Source organism: Oryzias latipes, chromosome 15, assembly GCF_053564925.1.
Source record: "Oryzias latipes strain Hd-rR chromosome 15, Olatipes_Hd-rR_3.1".
Lineage (NCBI taxonomy): Eukaryota > Metazoa > Chordata > Actinopteri > Beloniformes > Adrianichthyidae > Oryzias > Oryzias latipes.
Genome location: NC_136251.1, coordinates 5,024,076 through 5,034,148, shown reverse-complemented (window position 1 = coordinate 5,034,148; position 10,073 = coordinate 5,024,076). Strand labels below are relative to the sequence as shown.

At 41.1% G+C, this 10,073-nt stretch overlaps 1 long non-coding RNA gene across 1 annotated transcript; it reads left to right on the top strand.

The window, feature by feature from the left end:
- Positions 1-667: 667 nt before the first annotated feature.
- On the top strand, positions 668-1,846 carry LOC105355720 (uncharacterized). The gene is made up of 5 exons (XR_910060.4): positions 668-805; positions 928-1,021; positions 1,100-1,179; positions 1,508-1,606; positions 1,734-1,846. It is a non-coding gene; the product is annotated as an uncharacterized LOC105355720 (long non-coding RNA).
- The last annotated feature ends 8,227 nt before the right edge of the window (positions 1,847-10,073 follow it).

Sequence of the window (10,073 nt, the reverse complement as noted above, 5' to 3'; positions counted from 1 at the left end):
CTGCGGGAGAGAGATGTCTCAATCCCAGCTACATGGGCTCCGGGGAAGGAGTGGAATCCTGTCGTGAAGCACAGGGGCTTGAAAGGAGCGCCACTGTTGTTGCCCACGTGGTCATTTAAGTCATCCAGGAGGACAACAGAGTCCCCCGTTGTGGTCCTTTCCAGTATGCCCTCAAGAGACATCAAGAAGGTCAGGTACTTCAAAATGCTGCTCGGCCCATAAGAACCCACAGAGACCTTTTCTGTACCTGAAGGCAAAGGGACATGACCCTATTATCCCCCGGGGTGAGCTCCAACACTTGGCTGCTGAGCTGTGGGCTCACAAGTAAGCCCAGACCTGACTGCCGGCTCTTACAATGTGCAATTCCAGAATGGTAGACAGTCCAACCCCTCTCAAGGGACTGAGTTTCAGAGCCCAGGCTGTACGTGGAATTGAGCCCAACTATATCCAGCCGGTTTCTCTCAACCTATGCACAAGCTCAACCTTCCTTGCCGCCCAGAGAGGTGACGTTTCATGCAACAAAAGCACATTTCCATTTTTGTTTTTTGAACATGACAATGAGTTCACTGGACTCAAATGACTTCCATAGTCACCAGATCTCAACCCAGTAGATCACCTTTGAGATGTGGGGGAACAGGAGATTGGCATCATGGATGTGCAGCCGACAACTCTGCAGCAACTGATTCTGTCATGTCAATATGGACCAAACTCTATGAGGAATGTTTCCAGTACCTTGTTGAATCTATGCCACCAAGGATTAAGGCAGTTCTGAAGGCAAAAGGGAGTCCAACCCAGCAATAGCAAGGTGTGCCTAAAGTGCCAATGAGTGTAATTAGTCTATTATTTGCATGATCCTTTCATAAAACAATTGTAAGCCAAACAATAAATTACAGTATAAACACAATAAACGCATCTTTTTTGTTTCAGAGGCATCCACACAGACATCCACTCAGATTCTTGTCCATCACAAACACAAGAACCTCGGAGAGCAGCTCCAGTGGAAGGTCCGGGCAGATGACAAGTATGTTTCTTTCTCACTATCGTTTTAGGAAACTTGACAAGAACTCCAGTCAGTTATAAAATATTGTCTTTTTTTTAGCTTCAGAACACCGCACAATGAGGAGATGACGGCAGCAGTGAAAGATGTGGAACCAAATTGGAGTTTCCACCAAGTTAGAAGTAAGCACCAACATGAAGTTGGATTTAACCAACTCTCCATAAGTTAGAGATAATGTGAGAGACTCAATGTCAAGTATTCAGTGTTACTTTCTTTTCAGAGATATTTTGAATAGGATTGCAATTGTATTAGTGTGATAGACAGCTCATTTAGTGTTTCCATGTCTTAAGACCAAATACTAAGTTACAATAACGATAAGGCATTGACAATGGATAATTAAGATAAGCCACTGTGACAGTCTGCATGGCACATTTTGAATATTCCACTTTGGAAACATGTTTGCGATATGTTGACCTCATCTTCTGTACATTTCATATTTCCATCGACTAGGAGCTTGCAATCGAGCTATTGACAGTCTCAAGTGCAAAGAGAGAGAATGGAGATAGAAGCAAGGAGGAGGTCAAAAGGAGGACAAGTCAGCATGATCAGGTGAGTTGTCCTATTTGTGACCTTGTTTCATTTACTCAGGTCGTGCATGGTCCAGTTGAACTGTGTATGTGTGTGTGTGTTGTTTCCTCTAATTAAAATAATATTTTTCTTTCCTGTTGGTCCACAGCTCTTCAAAAAGAGGGTCAAAATTGCTGAGAAATTCTCAATCAAGAGGATCTGTCATATATAAAAAGAGCCAATGCAAACTATGTCAGCGTCGAGGAAAGTGACGAGGACAAACCATCTTATTATCAAGCCTCGCCAAAGTGGCGCTCCACTAGGCTAACCAGGGTGATGCTGAAATGCCATAAAGCCTGGGATGAAAACTGGAGGAGTGGAATTAAGCCAAAATTACGCACGAGACACTCAGCTGACTTTACTGAAGGAAACCCACCACCAGTCAAGAGCTGCTATCTGGCAGAAGAGAAAAAAGGATGCATGTTTGTTTGTGGTTTTTGACTTATTTATTTATTTTGTAATAAAATATTTTTGAGTAATAACAGTTTTCTGTTACCTTTTATTTCTTATATATTTTTGAGATGACTGGTATCTTCAAATATCCTGACTTACATCACTAGTGTTTGTTCTTCAGATATGTCTGCTGGCCATATGTTCCAAATCCTAACTTCAGAAATGACTAGTATACGGATATCAGATATCAACAGATATGACATGGATAGAATCTGGAAATATCCTGAACTCAGATATCACTGGTGTTAGTTCTTCAGATATGCCTGCTGGCCATATGTTCCAAATCCTAACTTCAGATATGACTTGTATACGGACATCAGATATCAACAGATATGACATGGATAGAATCTGGAAATATCCTGACCTTGGATATCACTAGTGACGCATCTCATATCTGGAGAGAATCTCATCTCCAGATTTTATCAGAATAAAAGTGTCCCATACTCGGAGTTGATATGCTCAGGACATGAACTTTGGGAAGTGTAACTTTCTCTTCTAGATGTAATGGATGAATATCTGGTCTATGATCCTGTCCTTTTTCAGCATAAACTTCACTCTTTGAATGGATCTTTCAGCTTGTAGATTTTGGAAACTCCAGAGCGTTACGTTCCAACTCCAACTCCAAACTTGTTGCGAACTCTTGCATTTCTCCACTGACTGTTTTCTGAGAACATTTTGTTCACACCATGTCGGTCAAACATGGCTTTCAAAGCAGTTATGATGTTGTTGCCTGTTTTACCATTTAGCTTTATGGTTTTAAGGTTCTTGATATTCAGCATCATTGAAATGGAAGAAATCCATTCCAGCCTTTGACCAAGCTCTCTTGGGACACAGTAAAGGTTCACTTGGGTTCTGACTTTTGGGCCTTTTTGCACACTTCACATTTCCGTATCACATCTTTAATCTTTGTAGACAGCCCAGGCCATAAGAAGACATCTATGGCTCGTTCTTTACTTTTTCATGATTCTCATGTGAAAGTACAGTATCTTGTTTTCTGAGCAAGATACTGCAAGCAAATCCATCAACACATTTTACTGCTGCACTAGAGGTTTATGGATCGTCAGACAAACAGAATATATTTGTATAAACCCCTTTGAAATAAGGCTAAGCTTTATTTATAATAATTATGTTTAAATGCAATCAGGGGAGCCGGTTTAGCTCGTGCTGGTTTGCGGCGCCTTCCGTACGTGAAACCAGGGTTCGACTATGGGCTGCTCCCTGTTCCCTACTCTACTTCTGTGCCGGTTCCAAGCCCAGTTGCTTTGAGAGGGTTGCGTCAGGAAGGGCATCCGGCGTAAAAAAAACATTGCCAAATTTACCATGCGACTCGTTCGCTGTGGCGACCCCTGATGGGAAAAGCCGAAAGAGAGACAACAACAACACCATGTTTAAATGCAATCCTTGTTGGCCCGGACAGACAAAAAGTAGAGAGAGAGATACAGTGGGATGTTAGAGATGGGGGGGTAACAGGGGGAGATGGAGGGGCATTCAAAAATATGAGAGACATAATATAAGAGTGTCATAAGTAAACTGCATCACGTAACCCTTGTGCTATCCTAGGCACTTTAACATTGGGAGTTGGGTCATCTAGACCAGTGGTCCCCAACCCCCAGGCCTCGGACCAGTACCGGTCCGTGGGTCATTTGGGCCGCACAGAAAGAATATTAACTTACATTACCTTGGGCTGGCACAAGAGAGAGAAAACACAAATCCTAAGGCTCTAAACAGAGACTGAGGAGTAGCAGTGAAATATCCTGACACAGCAAAACATGGAATGACTCAGCATGGACATGACAAAACAGAAGGGACGATTAATGGAATAAAGAAAGATCTCCCTGAAGAGGAACTTTCTGACAAAAATGACAACAGCAGAGGTGAAAAAAGAAAAGAATGAGACAGAAGAGGGGAAAAAGAAGTGAAAAAAGTTCTTCGTTTTCATTGAAACTTTGGTGCAGCATTTCACAAACTAAAGCAAGCAAAGAACTTCTGAGAAATCAACAAATTGGACAGAGATGAAAAGCAAACCAAATAAAATGCTCCTCCATGCTTCTACCGGGTTTTCTCTGGGTGGCTGGAGCTTTTCCTCCAGAGTCAAGAAGAAGAAAAAATAGATGAAGATTCTACATTGTTAGCTGCCACAAACTCTTCCATGTCTGCTCCTTTTGGTGTCGCCACAGCAAATCATTGCCTCTATAACTCTTCTGTGCACTCCAAATTCCCCAGGAAAATGCTCCAGGAGCACTCTGTAAACAAAACCCATCAGATACAGTACAAGAACAATGTTTTCCTGCAAATTCTAGCTCTAAAAAAAAAAGAAACGGGTGTGACATTTAAGTTTACCATATGCAGTATTCCAAAGGACAACATTCTTAAAAAACCTATAAATTCTGAACGATTTCCTGCTGTCCCTGCTGCTCCATCAGAGGGCAGCATTGTTCTAAGTCCACCCTGCTCTGGATTGATGGAACAAGCTCCTTTGGATGCAAAAGTATGAGCTTTCCTGAAAGAAAACAACTGATTAAAAAAATACACAAACACATTCAGGCAAAGAAAATACAACTCTGATATTTGCTTACTACTGCTTCATAACAGATACTTTAAGTTAATTTAAATAAGTTGTGGCCAAATTAAAATAATCTCTTTAAGTTAAATGACATAACATTGCCCTTGCTTTTGTTTGTGGGTGTCCTGAATATTTCTATAAACAGAGGAGGGTATGTTCCCAAATTAAAATATAAAATCTAAACGTGTATCAAAGAAAACTCCGAGTTTAAGAAAAATCAGTTTACCTTTTTTAATTAACCACGATGACAATGCTTTGTTCTTCATGCTGGTAAAAAGCATTGACATTGGTTTGTAAGATTTTGCTTTTCTTGTGTAATATCTACCTTTTTATGTTTTTTTTTTCACCCTCTCATGAGAACCACATCTACTTAGGACTGAATCTCACAGACCAAGTCCTGACGGTGAAACACAGCCCTTCCAGCCTGCACCCCTCATGCATCGTCCTGTAACCGTAGACGGCCTGATCCCCTCATCTGCTCAGTCATGACATTTAGAAAAGTGATGTGACGTTGGCAAACGAATTGAATCTTTTCAACAGCTCATTAGAGTGAACGAAAGGAATCGACTGGCGGTCGCCTGAGCACCGTTCTTGACTTTGTTCTTTTGTCCTTCCTCCCCTGAGTTTTCTACGAAATGAAAAAAGAAAAGAGGAGAGGATCTCTGAGTCATGCAGCAAGTAGGGTAGGGGGCTCCGCCATCATTCTGGAGTTGTCGTCACTAGTTTAAGTGGTTCTGTTTGTTCAGATGAACAGGTCTTTGCACGGAGCTTCAAACTAGCCTGATTTGTTTCTTATTGTGTATCAATAATGGGCTTGTAATTTTTTTTTTTAAATGGAATGTGCAGCTGTCAGATTATAATAAATCATAATTGTTTTATAGTCTATTGAAAAACTGTTATAGTTTAAATAATTTGCTTTTGATTTATTGATTTATTTCAAGCATTGTAGTCAAAGCAATAAAGAATTTACACATATTTGTCAAACTCATTACAGAAATGTTGAAATGCATTAAAAAGCAGAAAATTAAACAAAACAAAAAAGTCACTTAAATCACATTTTGCTTAAATACATTGATCATAATTAAAGTCTAGTAGAGTTTGATTTATTGCTTAAAAAGAAGTGGGAAGAAGCAAGTTTATATAATCCCACCCCTACTGATTTCATTCCTTTTTATAGTTTTACAGTTTTTGTAATCCGGTTCTGATCCGATAGATTCTTTACAAGTTACAAAAGGATTGATTATCTTCAGAAAACATTCATTCATGATTTCAGTAAACAGTATCAGTAACCAATATCTAATAATCATTTATTATTATTAGAACACAGTATCACAAGCTTATTGATTGTAATGTAAACATTTCAGTAATCATTAATGCACATTACAATGTAAAACTCATTGATTTTAATTAAAAGAGCTTTGATTATTTCACCACAATCAAGTTTACACATTTTTGGAAAATATTTGGAATTATTTAAACACTTATTGATCCTTAACTCCTCTTATTTTCATGTTGTGAAATCAGAGTTTCTTTATTAATCTCAAAATGTAAAATCTACATGGTATAACTAAATAGCCTAATGGTTGCAGAAAAGTAATTTCCAAAATCATTTGAACTCAATTACTGGTGGAAAATCTGAATTACAATTATTCTGATCCAGATCTCAGTCCATCAATCATGATACGTCATTATTTCCAGTGATTATTCCATGATTACGTGAATAAACTCCAACTGGCTTCTTAAAAATTAATCAATATAAAAGAGCCAAAAGAGCCAGTCTTTTGAACGGCTCCTTGAAATGAACTGATCCAAAAGATTCGACTCCCTAAAAAGAGCCATAACTCCCATTTTCAACAATGGCAGGATCACTGAACTGCAGCTGCAGCTGGGAAAACCTTATCATCAAATGACAATGACTAATTTGGAGGTTGTTTATGACTTACAACAACAGCATATTCGCTGCCTGAGTTTGACCACCATTAACCCTTGTGCTATCTTAGATGACCCCACCCCACATTGATGTCTTCTCCCTATCATGAGATAGGTGGATAAAGGTGGAAAAATTTCATGTAATCCATGGACACCAGTAAAGATCACAAATCATTGAAGAAAAAAGGTTCAGCGCACTGTCTAGTGCAGGGGTGTCAAACATACGGCCCGCGGGCCGTCTCCGGCCCGCTAGGTGGTTTAGTCCGGCCCACACATGAAGAGTAAAAATCATAAGGACGTTTAAAAAAGAAAGCAAGTTTGTAGTCCATTCCTGTGGCGAGTTATGATTTTTTAAAGAAGTAACCGAAATGTGCAATTCCGCCACTAGGGGGAGCAAAGGAAAAGCTAAACAGGTGAAACAACATAACTCTGGATGTGCCAAAAGTGACACCTAACAGCTCTGTATCTGGGTAGGCAGTAGTTTAGTTCCCTGTGAGCCTCACCATTGTTTCATTGCTATTAGAATGATCAGTATAGAAATCAGAAATCAGAAAGCCTTTATTGTCATTGTAACACAAGAAACTTGTGACAACGAAATTTCCGGTGCTCTCCGGCTGCTTAAACAATAAAATAGATAATCTACTAAGAACAATAAAATTGAGTTTAACTGAAAATATACATATGTACAAAGCTACATAACTATTCTAAATTGCATTATATTGCACTGGGAATTGTTAATATTGCACATTGGTTTCAGATATTGCACGAGTTACAGTTTTTGTGGGATTCACATTTATTTAGGAGGTTGACTGCTCTGGGAAAAAAACTGTTCTTTAATCTATTTGTGCGAGCCTTGTGGGATCTGTACCGTCGGCCTGACGGTAGCAGTTGGAACAGGTGGTGGTTGGGATGGTGGGAGTCCTTGATGATTTGCCTGGCTCTGCTCGTGTAGCGAGAGCTAGCAATGTCCTCTAGGCTGGGCAGGGGGGAGCCGGTGATTTTCTGGGCCGTGTTGATCACCCTCTGCAGCGCCTTCCTGTCTGCGGCCAAGCATCCTGCATACCAGGCTGTGATGCAGTACGTGAGGATGCTCTCGATGGTGGCTCTGTAGAAGGTCACCAGCAGCTTCTTCTCCAGGTTGTTCCTCCTGAGTATTCTCAGGAAGTGGAGACGCTGCTGGGCCTTCCCTACTGCTGCAGTGGTGTTTGCAGTCCAGGAGAGGTCCTCTGTGATCAGCACACCTAGGTAGCGGATAGAGTGAACCCTGTCCACGCTGACCCCCTTTATATAAAGTGGGGGCGGGTCCACTCTCCCCTTTCTGAAGTCCAGGATTATTTCTTTGGTTTTGGTGGTGTTCAGGTGGAGGTTGTTTCCTGAACACCACTTTTCCAGTCTGCTGACTTCATCCCTGTAGAGAGTATCATCTTCCCCTGAGATGAGCCCGACCACAGCGGTGTCATCAGCAAATTTGATGATTGTGTTGCAGGGGTGGGTTGGCGTGCAGTCCGATGTGTAGAGCGTGAAGAGGAGAGGGCTCAGTACACATCCTTGTGGTGATCCTGTGCTGATGGTGATGGTGGATGAAAGGTGGGGTCCAAGTTTAACAGATTGTGGGCTTTCTGACAGAAAGTCTTTAATCCATGAGCAGATGGGGGAAGAAAGGGCCAGGTGAAGCAGTTTCTCTGTCAGGATGTCTGGGATGATGTTGTTAAAGGCTGAGCTGAAGTCCAGAAAGAGCAGCCTAACGTAGTTCCCTGGGTGGTCCAGGTGGCTCAGGGCAGAGTGAAGAGTGGTGGAAATAGCATCATCTGTTGAGCGATTTGGTTTGTAGGCAAACTGAAGCGGGTCGAGGGTGGGTGGGAGATTATCTTTGATGTGTTTTGCTATCAGTCTTTCAAAACACTTCATGATTACATGCGTGAGGGCGACTGGCCTGTAGTCGTTGAGGCTGTCTGCTGCTGGCTTTTTGAGAACCGGAATTATGGTGGAGGTTTTGAGGCAGGCTGGGATACTGCACTGTTGTAGGGACTGATTAAAGATACTGGTGAAGACGTCCGCTAATTGGTCGGCGCATGCGCTGAGTACTTTGCCTGGTACTCCATCTGGTCCCGTTGCCTTCCTGGGGTTGGCTGATTTAAGCACCCGTCGTACTTCCTGCTCCTGGAGTACTAGGGTGCTGTTGGTGTGGGGTGGTGATGATTGTGGCGTGTCTGCTGACACGCCACAATCAAATCATAGTGACACCTTAATGACCAAAATGTTGTCAGAAAGAAAAAAAGGTTGAAGTGAAGTCCTGAGCTTTCCAGGAAAATGGAAATCGTTTTATTTGTTCACGGAGCTGAATGCAAACCTGCATGCTCTGTATGTCATCAACAGGTTCTCCAAGAATATAACATTCAGCTCCATTATGAGACTCTCCACAAAGAAAAGTTTCACCATTTGCAGTTAAGAAAAAAGAATATTTATCAACTATTAGCTGGACTGATAAATGTCTGCATTTACTGAAGCCGTGATGTCAGTGATGGAGCAGTGAAAGCTAGCTACCTTACTGCAAAAGAGTTGGAGCAAACATCAAATTCATTTTCTGATGGATGCTGAAAAATGCTGAAGGCAGCAGAAGTCTTGTACTCCAAAAAGCAGTCGACCTTAAACGTGAGTCTGTCAAGAATTTAAGACTCCAGATTCAACATCTCTGAGGAAACATGGGCAGCCATATGAAGGAATCCAGTCATTTATTGTATTTTCAGTCACTATTGATGAAAGCACCAACATCACAGATATGACCGGCAGTGCATATTTATTAGAGGTGATGAAGAGATGTCACAGTGGAGTTTCTTGAATTGATGGACACAACAACAGCTGATGACATAGTCAGCTCTCTAGTTACTGCGCTGGACGATGCTGAAGTGAACTGGTCACATGAAGTAATTTTGGTCACTGATGGTGTCCCATCAAAGGTCAGGCAGCAAACCAGGAAAAGATTCTTACAATAATGAATAACAATGATGGACATTTCATTGTGTTTTGCACACTTGAATGACAGTAAATGTGTTGCTGCTCAGGATTTAAATCCTGATATTAACGGTCCGGTCAATGTCAGGATTCCTTTCTCTCCAGTTTCAGGAGAGAAAGGAGGTTAACTCCAAACTTTTATGTTTACAAAAGTTTAATTTAGTGTAATTTTGTCATCGTTTGGACGTTTACATTTTACGGAAGATGTTTCATTTCTTTCTGTAGCCCCTCTTGAATTTATTATTAGGATTGCTTCAGTGTCAGATCTAAAATATTCAGTCTGTATAAAATTGAATAAACCAATATTTAAAATTTCATTCATTCATTCATTTTCTATTCCGTTTTTGTCCCTTTCGGGGTCACGGGGCTGCTGGAGCCTATCCCGGCCACTTATGGGCGAAGGCAGGGGGACACCCTGGACAGGTCGCCAGTCTGTTGCAGATATTTAAAATTTTTGAAATTAATTTTATTTAAGATCCTTCGGCCTCTGTG